The following is a 15,547-nucleotide window of genomic DNA, read 5'->3' as shown; positions in this document are numbered from 1 at the left end:
AAAAATAAAAAATTGGAGAGATAGAGACTTAAAATATAGTCTTACAAGGAAGAGGAACAAAAGCAGAAGTGTTCTAACAATAAAGTTTTGCCGTGTGGAAACTTGAAAGAGGAGCTAAGAAGGCAAAAATGTGGAAAAACTATTTATTTTCTCAAACTTAATTGTAATGTTTTTCGAAATTTTATTAAGTTGTGATTGACTCTCAAACTATCTTACCTTTTTTTCATTTGGACTCTCGCCATTAAGATTTTATGTTAAATTGGACAGGAAAACATATTACATCACCTACACCGCTACACGTGATGTAAAATATCCATTATATATATCCTTATCATGTGTGAAAATACAATTATGCTCTTGAATATTATAAAAAAGAAAATAAAACAAAATTCTGACCATGGAGACCCACGGCCATGTCCCCTCTTGTGGTGTTTTTTTATTTTTATATAACATAGAGATATTAGTGTTGCTTTGGGTCATGTGTATCCTAACGAGGGGGGTTAGCGAAGGGCTAAGTAGTTTGAGGAGCTATTATGAGTTTTTAAAGTATGGAAAAATATTGCAAATTGAATGTACATTTGAAGGAATAAGAAATAAGCCTAGTTTCCCCCAAATTTTTGAAAGAGCACCTATTCCATAAAATATTTTCATTTTAAATGGACAATTAGGTCTCGTCTTCAACCATAGTTTGTATTTTTTTTAGTTCTCCAAAAATAAAAAAGAAGAAAGCCTTAAACCTTTAGAGGAGGACATGACCTATTTAGTATTGCTGCAAAAATGGAAGACCCTATTGGTATTCAAATTGTTCGTTCATATGGTAGATCATAAAAAATATTGGACAAAAATGTCTAGCTAGTAATGGCTTAGTTTGTTAATCTTTTACAATGTGCCTTTTGTTTTTTAGTTTGAAAAAGTGTTTTAATGTGACAATAATTTTGAATGTTTTTTGTTTTACTTTATTTGTTATGATTTTTGTATTAAAAAGAGAAAAGAAAAGTATTATTAAACAAAACCGCCTTTTAACATCAATAACTTGTACTTTCATTGTAGTTAAGAGAAATATTACATTAAATAATTCTTGGTAGGAATTTGCCTTTGTTCTATGGCACTAAGCCACTAACTTGGCTTATTTTATTTTATTTTTTTAATTTTTGGGATAGGCGATTGATAACATAGACACTAATTTGAATTGCCTCAACCCAAAAAGGTTTAGATAAAAAGGCCTAATCTAGAAGGTCTAAGCCCATTTAAACGACACGAGGGTGTTTACCCCTGGCCTCCATTACACCATTTTGTTTAAACCATGTTTATTGAGAAGGTGAGCAAAAACTTATCTCCTTGGAGTGTTTTACAAGTAAGACATTAGGACATATCAAATTGCTCATGATAAACACTATTGTAGAATGAGAAATGCTTGGTTGTACACTCTCATCCCACTCCTATCCCACCATTGTCTACGTAGACCAATAATGTTTTTAAAAAATTCAGGGTCCTACTACATTCTCTCTACTATCTCTCACATTATTGGTCTACGTAGACAATGGTGGGATAGGAGTAGGATGAGAGTGTACAACCAAACATTTTTCATTGTAGTAGAGAAATGCTTGGTTGTACACTCTCATCCCACTCCTATCCCACCATTGTCTACGTAGACCAATAATGTTTTTAAAAAATTCAGGGTCCTACTACATTCTCTCTACTATCTCTCACATTATTGGTCTACGTAGACAATGGTGGGATAGGAGTAGGATGAGAGTGTACAACCAAACATTTTTCATTGTAGTAGAGAAATACTTGATTGTACACTCTCATCCCACTCCTATCCCACCATTGTCTACGTAGACCAATAATGTTTTTAAAAAATTCACAACATCACATAATTAGGATGGCTTTTGAGATTGCGATTTCGTAAACAAAAAAATATAATTTTAAACCAAATCGCAGGCAATTGGGTTTTTTTTTTTTTTTAAAACGCAGAATTTTAAAGGCTAATATGTGATTTTAAAGGCCAAACTGCAATTTTACCAAACACTTAACTGCAGTTTTAAAAATTATTTTTTCAAATCGCAATCCCAAATACCATCCTAGTTATGTGATGGTATGAGTTGTTTGGCTGCTGTTGGACATCCTTATCTTGAACAATAGTGTTTATCTTGAGCAATTTGATAAGTCCTAATTGTCTTACTTATAAAAATGAGGAATATAATTATTTATTTATCTTCTAGTTTAAGTTAAACGAAGAAGTTGTAGAGAATTTTCAATAATACACGTGCAGACCTCCCAGTCAATACAGGGGAATAAACATCAGTTTAAGAACGTTAATAAGAAATAGTAAGTTTAATAATTTAATAACATCAACAATTCTCATGCCTCGAGCACATTACTCCATTCAATAACAATTTTTATGTAACAAATGTAATTACATAGACTTTATTCAAGAGATCTTGGATTAAATTACAAAAAACCAGAACATAATAATTTATTTCACATGCATTAATTCACACTCTACAATTAAGTAATTCAAATTTCTTCATGATTGGTATGCAACATCAACGAGTTAATTATTATCCCCGGGGCTTGGACCTGAAAGATCCCTTCTGGGTAAGATTGGATCAGAATTGTTAGTTCCCCAAAGGCCAAGAACTTCAGTAATATAATAACCCGTCACTCCACGGCTTCCGGTGGGCTTCATTATGGCATGGTGATGATGAGTTTGACAATGCAAAGTGCGAGCTTGTATGGCAGAAAATAGCAAAAAGAAGCTTACCAAAATAACAAGGACAAGGAAACGGCGTGCTTGGAGTTCTATAGCCATGAAGTAATGTATATAGCAGGAAGCTCTTTCTTTAGTTTGTAGAGAGATTGGGATGTGAAATTGGGTAGTAAAGTTGGGTATTTATAGTGATGAGAGATGGTGATAAGCTTGTGGATTGTGGAAATGGTGGAAAATGCATGCCCGGTTCAAACACGCATGGGAATGGTGAGTATGTTACGAAGCATGCGAGGAAACTCAAAGAGAGAGAGGTTGAACCGTTGGGGTGGAATCTTGGGTGACAAACTTTGAAGAGAGAAAATTTTGAGGCTTATCTCAGAGTGAGAAACCAAGACCAGCTTAGTTGAAATAGATTCCGGTTCAGAATGCTTCTTTGACCAAATTCTTCTCTATTGCTATGGTTTAATGTTAGACTTTTTGAGTTTTCTACTTAAGTGCTTCCCTATTGTGTAGGCTAATATTCTACACCAAGTATTTGAAGCTGCTCCTGCATAATGGTGGCCATCAAAGAAGGTTATGAAAATATGTTTATTGGCGTTTGGTTCTTGTCTTGAGATGAATGGATTGGGATTTTCTGGAATTAACTGCCCGGAGCACTAGGGCTCCGACCCCCTTCTCTCATTTCTCGCCCAAATTTAGAATTTTAAGATCCCATTTGAGATGAATACGTTTTGAAACTGTTTACTGAACTACATGTGTTGTTGAATAATTTTGACCACCCTTTTATGGAGAATGCTTGAAATGAAACTGATCCCCAATTTAGGGAGTGATTTTTGCCTTAATTCCCATGACATAAGAACAGTAACGCTACTCTTCACATTCATTTGTGATATGTTTTAAGTAAATTTTTTTAACGTGGCTTACATAAAAAGCTATTTAAAACACGATACATTAATCGGTGTAAAATTGATATGATAAATAAATGCGAAAAGTAGCATTACTCCCGTAAGAATATATGCACCGAAAATGGGAGTAAAGCAAAAACTACATATGCCAATTGACCACTCATTTTGGACTAAAAGTTTGTTTTAGATAACCTTATTTTCTCTTCAAAACTGAAGACTAGTATACAAGTAAGATTTTTGGTAAAACATCTTGAGATTTTCCACCACGTTTTTTGTCGATCAAGTGCAGATTTTGAACTTAAAATTTGAAGTTTGCGCAAATTCGGACCGAATTAGCTGGTCTTTTATGACCAGCCAAACAAAATTGGAGAGAGAGACTTCAAATAGTCTTACAAGGACGTTCCTAATTCTAACAATGAAGTTTTGTCGTGGTGGAAAGAGGAGCTAAAGAAGACAAAAATTGGGAAAAGTACATTTATTTTCTCAAAAAACTTAGATTCAAATTGTAATGTTTTTTTCTAAATTTTTTAAAGTTATAATTGACTTCTAAAATTACCTAGCTTGCCCTTTTACTTACCGGTTAAGATTTTATGTTAATTACTCGACGACAAACGCATAATGTGACTCATACTTGATGTAAAATATCTATTATATATGTGCTTTATCATGTGTGAAAATATAATTATGCACTTGATTCAAAAAGTGTATGGGAAGTCTTCGTGGTAAACAATAATTATGAATCACTCTCTTGACCAATTTTTCATTCACTAGATTAACAGATTCTGTTAGTCAGTCACGTCACACTCAATAAAAAGCCGATACGTGTCCATTAAAATAAAATAAAAAAATCTAATAATAAATTTAAAAATAAAATATAAATATTTGTTATAAAAAAATAAAAATAAAAAATACAAAGGGGTGGCTGCCCATCGGGTGGCCTGGCCACCCTCGGCCACTAAGGGTGGCCGCGTGTCACCCCCACAGGTGGCCAGGCGTGGCTGACGAAGGGCAGCCACCCCTTCGTATTTTTTTTTTTTTAATTTTTTTAAAACTGATTTTTTTATTTTTTATTTTATTAGATTTTATTTTATTTTTATTGTAATTGACACGTGTCGGCTTTCTATTGAATGTGATGTGGCTGACTAATGGAATGTATTAATTTTTGGATGAAAAATGTGTTCAGGGACTGATTTGTAATTATTATTTACCACGAGGACCTCCCATGAATTTTTTGATCCACATGGAGTGAAAAATAATTATGGCCAAACCCGAAAACCAACAGTGCAATTATATATCTTTGTCTAATTAAACATGTAGACCCATAATAGGTGTGCTCCCATGTTTTTTTTTTAAATATCGTTTATTTAGTGCAAGGGTATTACTGCCATTTTAGATAACGTGTATAACACATGACCTATTTTTCATCGAATTTAACCAAAAATTCCTAATTGAGGGGGTTAATTAAGTCAAAGAGCTAAGTAATTTGAGGAAATCTTGTAAGTTTTTAAAATTTAGAGAAACATTGTTAATTGAGTATAAATTTCAGGGAATAAATGTTGTTTTCCAAAATTTGAAAGATCATCTTTTTCATAAAAAGATTGTCGTTTTAAATGTACAATTAGAGCATTTCTAATGGATTAGCTTTTTTTTTTTTTTTTTAATTTACCTTTAGGTTAGAATAGCTAAGTAAAAGGTTAAAAACACCACTCCATTGGTTTATCTTCTTAAAATGCAAAGTAGAGTTTCCTTATATCGGTGAGCAATGCAACACCACATATATCATTTTTTTAATGTTTGTCTCGGACAATACGACCTTTGAATAATTTTTTTTAGAAAAATGCTAGGCATACACACAACTCCCCACACCCAAATGCTTAAACCTTGACGTGGCATTCCCACGTCAGATTTTTTCTTTTTGTTTTCTTCCTCGTCTACAGCCCCATGAAACATCTACAGCCTCTCTCTCTCTCTCTCTCTCTCTCTCTCTCTCTCTCTCTCTCTCTCGCCGGAAGTCCTTGCGTCGTCGTCGCTACCGGTGAACATTCCGAGATGGTCGAGACTTTGGTATCTCTTTTCAACTTGAAGAAGTCCTCGGATCTTGGGATCTGGACGGTTGGCCAACTGGAGCTCGGGATCTGGGCTCGTCCCAACTTGTGCATTCCCTCGGGTTCAATGGGTTGGAAAAACAAATCTGAGATCACTAGAGGTTGGGCGACGTGGTCACTGGTGCTCGGAGGTTGGGTTTTAAAGGTCGCCGGTGGGTGGCTTTTAGCCGAATGTGGGAGGGAGAGGGAAGATGGAGGAGCGCGGGAGAGACACGGGAAACTGGGTTGGAAAAATAAAAAGAAACGGTAGTGGAATTATGATGTGGCTCTTCCCACGTCAGGGTTTAGAAAGTTGAGAGTGAAAAATGGGTGTAAGTGTAGCAGTCCTCTTTTTTTTTTTTTTATTGTTTGTCTCGGGCAATACGACCTCTGAACGCAAATGTATTTACAGTATTTTATTTGTTTCTCTCTCCTCTCGTTTTCTAATTTTTTCACACAGTTTGTCTCTCTCCCTCTCTTGTTCCAGAACCACCGCAAGACCCAAGAACATAAACAAAAGGAAGGAAATCTTTGAAGGCCAGCAGGCATCCTAAGAATCTGGCTGGCCTCACCGCCTCAGCGCTGGCAATCACCTAGAAGACAAAGATTTATTCATTTTGTTGAAACATGCAAGTCTATGGCCCCGTTTAGTAATCCCCTCCCCTTCCCTTTGTGAGAATTTTTTTGTTGTGTGAAAATAGAAAGTGATTGATGTGATATAAAGTAGAAAGAATTTATATGGAAAAGTGGAAAAAATTTGTATTGTAGTGAATTTTTTTAATTAAATAATAATAAAAAATTATTGATGTGATATAAAAAGTAAAAAAGAAAAGAATGTTTTGAATTTGATGTTTTTTGAGAAAGGTAAAAGTAAGGGGAGGGAAAGGAAGGATAAGGGGAGGGAGTTAGTAAACGGGGCCTATATCTTTTATTCACATCTGATATTTCCGTGAAATGAAACGAAGAATGAGATCTTAAACTCATCCATGATACATCCATGGACCATGTCTAATATCCCATAAAAATAGAATAAAGAGATATATATATATATATATATATATTTTGCTGCAGTCCTGGTTTTGATGTGTTTTGACTTGTTTTAAAGGGTTCGAATTCTTCTCCAACAAGTCGAATAGTTTATTGAAATATGGGTAAACTAGCTAGTGGAATATTTACCTGAAATTGAGGGACTTCTTCTCTAATACTATGTTAAATTATCTCTTATCTCTGAACTTTAAACTAATAGAAAATAGTAAATTTAATAATCAAATAACATCAACAATTCTCATGGAACGAAGCATATCATTCAATTCAACAACAATTTCTATTTAGTAAATGCAATTAAAAAGACTTTATATATTCAAAGAGTCTTGGATTACATTACAATGATACAGAACATAATAATTTATTTCAACAGTATCAATTCATATTCTACAAGTAATTGAAATTTCCAAGGCATCTTGAGACACATTTTTTATGCTCTGTTTTTGGGTCCGGACGGTAATGTATGGAAATTAAGCTAGCTCGATGATTGGAATGCGCCATTAACAAGTTAATGACGATGGTTGTCCCCGGGGCTTGGACCTGAAAGATCCCTTCTAGGCAAGATAGGATCAGAATTGTTAGTTTCCCAAAGGTCAAAAACTCTAGTAATATAATAACCCGTCACTCCATGGCTTCTGGTGGGCTTCATTATGGCATGGCGGTGATGAGTTTTAACATGTAAAGTGCGAGCTCGTATGGTAGAAAATAACAAAAAGAAGCTTACCAAAATAACAAGGACAAGGAAACGGCGAGCTTGGAGTTCTCTAGCCATGAAGTATTAATGTAGCAGGAATCTCTCTTTAGTTTGCATAGAAATTGGGATGTGAAATTGGGTAGTAAAGTTGGGTATTTATAGTGATGAGAGATGGTGGTAAACTTGTGGCAATGGTGGAAAATGCATGCCCGTTTCAAACACGGGTGGGAATATTGGTGATCGAGTATGTTACGAAGCATGCAAGGAAACTTAAAAGAGAGAGAGAGGTTGAACTGTTGGGGTGGAATCTTGGGCGACAAACTTCGAAGACTAAGATTTTTTAGGCTCATCTCAGAATGAGAAACCAAGGGCAGATTTGTTGCTATTAAGATTCCAGTCCAAAATGTTTGTTTGACCAAATTATTTAATTATTCTCTATTGCGTTGGTTTATTTTTAGAATTTTTAAGATTTCAAAGTGCTTCCCTACTGTGTCGGCTAATTTCAAGTCCAAGTATTTCAAGCTGCTCCTGCATAATGGTGATCGGTGGCCATCAAAGAATAGGCTATGAAAGTACTGTTTATTGGTGTTTGGTGCTTGAGATGAATGGATCGGGATTTTCTGGAATTAACTGCCCGGAGCACTCGGGCTCCGACCCCCTTCTCTCATTTTCAGTTCAAATTTAAAATTTTAAGATTTCATTTGAGATGAATATGTTTTGAAACTGTTTGCTGAACTACATATGTTGTTGAATAATTTTGACTACCCTTTTATGAAGGATGCGGGAAATGAAACTAATCCTCAATTTAGAGAGTGATTTTTGCCTTAATTCCCATGACATAAGAACAGTAACGCTACTCTTTACATATATTTGTGATGTATTTTAAGTAATTTTTTTTTTGTATTTTTGTTAACGTAACTTACATAAAAAGTTATTTAAAACACGATACATCAGTCGGTGTAAAATTGATATGATAAATAAGTGCGAATAGTAGCATTACGCCATAAGAATGCACTGAAAAAGGGAATTAAGCAAAAACTACAAATGCCAATTGACCACTCATTTTGGACTACAAGTTTGTTTTGGATAACCTTATTTTCTCTTCAAAACTAAGACTTTGAACTTAAAACATCTTGAGGAAAACCTTATTTTCTCTTCAAAACTGAAGACTTTGAACTTAAAACATCTTGAGATTTTCCACAACGTTTTTGGTCAAAGTTCAGATTTTGGACTTAAATTTTGAAGTTTGCGCTAATTCTGACCTAAATGACCAGCCAAAAGAAAAATGGAAAATTGCATCGTTGGTCCCTGTGGTATGCCATAATTATTTTTCACTCCCTATGGTTTAAAAAGTTCGTGAGAGATCCCTGTGGTGTGCAATAATTACAAATCGATCCCTGGCGTCAAATTCTGTTAAAATTTTTAACAAATTCAGTCAAATGCCACGTTAGCGCCAAGTGTCGTCATCTTATTGGTGACACATGGCGCTGACATGTCCAATCTTAATAAATAAATAAAAATACTTATTTTTTAAAAAAAATTAAAATTCAAAAAAAAAAAAAATGGGAAAGGGGGTGGTGCGCGGCCACCCCCAATGCCCTGGGGGTGGCCGCGCGCCACCCCCTTTGCCATTTTTGTTTTTTCTTTTTGTTTTTTTGAATTTTAATTTTTTAAAAAAAATAAGTAATTTTATTTTTTTTATTAAGATGAACACGTGTTGCCAATAAGATGGCGACACGTGTCGCTGACGTGTAGGGCTAACCGATTCTGTCAAAATTGTAGACGGAAAATCGACCCAGGGATTAAAACGTAATTATTGCATACCACAGGGATCTCTCATGAACTTTTTAAACCATAGGGAGTGAAAAATAATTATGGCATATCACAGGGACTAACGGTGCAATTTTTCCAAAGAAAAAATTGGAGAGAAAGACTTCAAATAGTATTCTTTCAAGGAAGCTCCTTCTGTCAATGAAGTTTTGTCATGGTGGAAAGAGGAGCTAAGAAGACAAAAATTGGAAAAATTACATTTATTTTTCTCAAAAAACTTAGATTCAAATTGTAATGTTTTTTTTCTAAATTTTTAAAAAGTTATAATTGACTTCTAAAAATTACCTTGCCCTTTTACTTAGGAAATATGATCTTTTTGCCACCCCAAGACACAATTCTTGACCACCTTGCCCGTGTGGCAAGGTAGTCCCTTAGCTAGTTTTATAGTTTTTTTTTTTTTCTAAAAAAATAAAAGTAAAAGTTACCACGTGGACAAAGATGGCTAGGAGTTGTGTCTTAGGGTGACAATATATCATATCTCTTTACTTAGTCGGTTAGAATTTTATGTTAATTTCGACGACAAGCTCATAATGTGACTCATGCTGCTTGTAAAATATCTATTATGCTCTTATCATGTATGAAAATATAGTTATGCACTTCAGTTAAAAAAAAAAAAATAAATCTCCTTGTCTAAACATGGAGACCCACGGGCCGTAGCTCGGTGTCCTCAGTCCTCCCATGTTTTTTTTAAATAAATAAATAAATAATCTTTTATCTAGTGCAAGGGTATTATTGCCATTTTAGATAATGTATGTCGCACATGACCTATTTTTCATCGGATTTAACAAAAAAATCCCAATGAAGGAGGTTAAGTGAAAGAATTAAATAGTTTGAGGAAACCTTATAAGTTTTTAAAATTTAGAAAAACACTATGAATTGAGTATAAATTTAAAAGAATAAGTGTAGTTTAATTTCCTAAAAATTTGAAAGAGAGTCTTTTTCATAAAAAAGATTGTCGTTTTAAATGGACAATTAGGACCCTTCAACCCAATGCATCAAACGGAGCCATTCTCCCATGTAATTAACCTTAAATTAAAATATAGGGAAAAAAAAAAAAAAAAAAACACACTTATATTAAAAAATGTGATTAGCCAACAAGTACCGACTATTAGATTCGCTGGATCTTCCAAAGCATGGATCCCACCACAATGGTCCGAATCTGATCAAATGCAACTACTTTACTACCATTGGCTCCGTTCCAACGGCATTCCCCACGCAATGTGATAAGAGGTAGTTTTGTCATCTAAAGCTTTGAAGGTGATATCAGGTTCACCTGCGTGAGAGTCACGAGAGTGTAAAGAGTTCATGACCACACCGGATCTTTACTTCCAGTTTCGACCGTTAAACAGTTGTGATGACAATAACGAAGGGAAACGTGCTACCAATTATGACAGATGGATTAACAACTACTCGATCTTAAGTCTTAATAGTTATTTCTGTGAAAACGAAGAGAATTTTCCTTCAATTATTTCAATGAAAATTATTAATACCATTATAATTAATATTAAATAACTTAATCCTAATCTTTCATTGCATTTGAAATTTGATTATTTAGCTTAGCCATGTCCCTGTCTCCCTCTCACTCACACCATTTAAATTTTAGATTAAAAGTTACAAAAGGTCAAATGTGATAATCTTGATTATGAATATTAAGTTAAATGTTTGGAGTATGGACTAAGGCTTTTATTACAAAATATTGATGTGACTGTTTATAATTGATGAAATGCTTAAGAATATATGATTGATAACTCAATTACCAATTGATTAACATGACCAACTCTTCCACTAAGTGACTTAGGCGGTCGCTTAAGGCCCAGTGAAAGAAAGCTCCCAAAAATAGTATTGATGCTCTATAAATATAAAAAAATAAAAAAATAAATAAAAAGGCCCAATCATAGAGTGCAAAACGATTTTGCTAAAGAAATGGAAAAAAAAAAAAATACAATAGTTCTCCTTTGAGAGACTTTTTTTTTTTGTAAGTTCTTTGAGAGACTTTAAATCCCCTGAAAATGTCAACATTAAGGCCCAAAAACACGGACAACCATCCTCTCCAGTTCCAGTTCAAATGAACTGGAGAGCATCCATTCAGTTTTATTTAGAGGGTAATAAAAACACTTGATACCTCTTTTCTTGTAATTTTTCAAAAATAAAAAATAAATAAATAAGGAGCTAAGAAGGCAAAAATGTGGGAAAACTATTTATTTTCTCAAACTTAATTGTAATGTTTTTCTAAATTTTAATATGTTATGATTGACTCTCAAACTACCTTAGAGCATCTCCAGCAATTCTAGTTAAAATAGCTACAGAAAAAGTATCAATATCTACTTTAACTACTCACTTTCTTAAAAACACTCCAACAATACTCTTTATCCTACTCTTCATTTTATTTAAATATTATTTTTCAATCTTTTTTTATTGTTTTATTTTCTTTGTCTCTCTCTTTCGTTCCCTTCCGCATCCACCAGCAACGTCGTTATTCCCTGGAAGGAGTACACCTACACTGTTGGAGGTTGGGAGAGCAACTCCGACCCACCACCACCAAGGCCCAGGATGCCCTACCCGAGGATCGATGGCCTCCATGTCTGCACCTACCGGGTCTTTCTTAAATCCCTCAACTTCTACCTCCACTTGCCCACCCACACCCAAGACCCAAAACTGGTGCGATCGATGGTGGCTTCTTGAGCAGCAAGTGCTACTTCTTTTAGGTGATGAGAATGGCCCAGCGTATGTGGAGGCTAGTGGGCAGGGGCATGTAGACAGCATCGACATCTAGGTCATCAAGGACGGTCTTGTTCGGTGCCGAAGCTTTGGGTCCTTGGTCGGACCTCGGTGTCGGCGCAGAGAGAGGAGACCGGTGCCTATTCAGAGGAGCAGCGTCAGCGCAGAGAGAGAGGCGTCGACGTCGGACCTCGTCTTCTCCAGTGGGCGAGAGAGAGGAGTGAGAGAAAGAGGGAAGGAAAAAAAAAAAAAGTAAAAAAAAAAAATAGTAGATATGTGAACAGTAAATGGCCAATAGCGCCTATTCACTATTCATGAAGTTACGAAAAAAGTTAGAATAGCTACTCTGCTGGAAAAAGAACAAGAGACAAAAATAGCTAAATTTAACTTTCTAGTTAAAATAGCACTCCTGCTGGAGATGCTCTTACCTTTTTTCATTTGGACCCTCCCCATTAAGATTTTATGTTAAACTGGACAGGAAAACACATTACATGACCTACACCACTACACGTGACGTAAAATATCCATTATATATATTCTTATCATGTGTGAAAGTACAACTATGCTCTTGAATATTAAAAAAAAAAAAAAAAAAAAAAAAAATCTGACCATGGAGACCTACGGTCATGTCCCCTCTCGTGGTGTTTTCTATTTTATTTTTATATAACATAGAGGTATTATTGTCATTTTCAGTCATGTATACCCTAACGAAGGGGGTTAGTGAAGGGCTAAGTAGTTTGAGGAGATGTTATAAGCTTTTAAAGCTTTGGAGAAATATTTCAAATTGAATGTAAATTTGAAAGAATAAGGAATAAGCGTAGTTTTCCCCCAAAATTTTGGAAGAGCACCTACTCCGTAAAATATTATCGTTTTAAATGGGCAATCAGGTCTCGTCAGCCCAATGCATCAAATAGAGCCAATCAGGAAGAAGATAGCTTCAACCATAGTTTTTATTTTTTTTAGTTCTCCAAAAATAAAAAAGAAGAAAGCCTTAAACCTTTAGAGGAGGACATGACCTATTTAGTATTGCTGCAAAAATGGAAGACCCTATTGGTATTCAAATTGTTCGTTCATATGGTAGATCATAAAAAATATTGGACAAACATGTCTAGCTAGTAATGGCTTAGTTTGTTAATCTTTTACAATGTGCCTTTTGTTTTTTAGTTTGAAAAATTGTTTTAATGAGACAATAATTTTGAATGTTTTTTTGTTTTACCCTGTTTGTTATGATTTTTGTATTAAAAAGAGAAAACAAAAGAAAAAAAGAAAAGTATTATTAAACAAAACCGCCTTTTAACATCAATAACTTGTACTTTCATTGTAGTTAGAGAAATATTACATTAAATAATTCTTGGTAGGAATTTGCCTTTGTTCTATGGCACTAAGCCACTAACTTGGCTTATTTTATTTTATTTTTTTAATTTTTGGGATAGGCGATTGATAACATAGACACTAATTTGAATTGCCTCAACCCAAAAAGGTTTAGATAAAAAGGCCTAATCTAGAAGGTCTAAGCCCATTTAAACGACACGAGGGTGTTTACCCCTGGCCTCCATTACACCATTTTCTTTAAACCATGTTTATTGAGAAGGTGAGCAAAAACTTATCTCCTTGGAGTGTTTTACAAGTTAGACATTAGGACATATCAAATTGCTCAAGATAAACACTATTGTTCAAGATAAGGATTTCCAACAGCAGCCAAACAACTAACAACATCACATAATTAGGATGGCATTTGAGATTGCGATTTTGTAGACAAAAAATATAATTTTAAACCAAATCGCAGGCAATATGGTGTTTTTTGAAAACACTTAATTTTAAAGGCTAATATGTGATTTTAGAGGTCAAACTACAATTTTGCCAAACGTTTAATTGCATTTTTAAAAATCACTTTTTCAAATCGCAATTCCAAACGCTATTCTAATTATATGATGTTGTGAGTTGTTCGGTTGTTGTTGTGAGTTGTTCGGTTGTTGTTGCTCGTTGGACATGCTTATCTTGAACAATAGTGCTTATCTTGAGCAAATTGATATGTCATAATTGTCTTATTTGTAAAAATGATGAATTTAATTATTTAATTATCATTTTCTCTTTTATGCGGGAGAGAAGTAGAAATCGTGTAAACAGTAGAAGATAGAGTTTTATGTGAGTTAAATATCTTCTAGTTTTTAAGTTAATTAAACCTAGAAGTTGCAGTAGAGAATTTTCAATAAATACACGTGCAGACCTCCCAGTCAATACAATTAAGGGAATAAACATCAATTTAAGAAAGTTAATAAGAAATAGTAAGTTTAATAATTTAATAACGTCAACAATTCTCAAGGCACGAGCTGACACTACTCCATTCAATAACAATTTTTATGTAACAAATGTAATGACAAAGACCTTAATATTCAAGAGATCTTGGATTAAATTACAAAGAACCAAAACATAATAATTTATTTCACCTGCAACAATTCATACTCTACAATTAAGTAATTCAAATTTCTTCATGATTGGTATGCACTAATAACGAGTTAATTATTATCCCCGGGGCTTGGACCTGAAAGATCCCTTCTGGGTAAGATTGGATCAGAATTGTTAGTTTCCCAAAGGCCAAAAACTTCAGTAATATAGTATCCCGTCACTCCACGGCTTCCGGTGGGCTTCATTATGGCATGATGATGATGAGTTTGAGCTTGCAAAGTGCGAGCTTGTATGGTAGAAGATAGCAAAAAGAAGCTTACTAAAATAACAAGGACAAGGAAAGGGCGAGCTTGGAGTTCTCTAGCCATGAAGTAATGTAGCAGGAAGCTCGAACTCTCTTTAGTTTGTTGAGAAATTGGGATGTGAAACTGGGTAGTGAAGTTGGATATTTATAGTGATGAGAGATGGTCATGATAAGCTGGTGGAAATGGTGGAAAATGCATGCCCGGTTCAAACACGCGTGGGAATGGTGAGTATTACGAAGCATGCAAGGAAACTCAGAGAGAGAGGTTGAACAGTTGGGGTGGAATCTTTGGTGACAAACTTTGAAGAGTTAAAATTTTGAGGCTTATCTCAGAGTGAGAGACCAAGACCAGCTTAGTTGAAAAAGATTCCGGTTCAGAATGCTTCTTTGACCAATCTCTTCTCTATTGCTATGGTTTAATGTTAGACTTTTTGAGTTTTCTAATTAAGTGCTTCCCTAATGTGTTGGCTAATATTCTAGTCCAGGCTAGTATTTGAAGCTGCTCCTGCATAATGGTGGGCATCAAAGAATAGGTTATGAAAGTACTGTTTATTGGTGTTTGGTGCTTGAGATGAATGGATCGGGATTTTTTGGAATTAACTGTCCGGAGCACCCGGGATCTGGCCCCCTTCTCTCATTTTCTGTCCGAATTCAAAATTCTAGGATCCGACTCGAGATGAATATGTTTTGAAACTGTTTGCTGAACTAGATATGTAGTTGAATAATTTTGACCACCCTTTTATGGAGGATACTTGAAATGAAATTGATCCCCAATTTAGAGAGTGATTTTTATCTTAATTCCCATCACATAAGAACAGTAACGTTACTCTTCAATCCATTTATGATGTT

This window comes from Alnus glutinosa, chromosome 2 (genome assembly GCF_958979055.1).
Source record: "Alnus glutinosa chromosome 2, dhAlnGlut1.1, whole genome shotgun sequence".
Classification (NCBI taxonomy): Eukaryota; Viridiplantae; Streptophyta; class Magnoliopsida; order Fagales; family Betulaceae; genus Alnus; species Alnus glutinosa.
Note: the sequence above shows the minus strand (reverse complement) of the source record.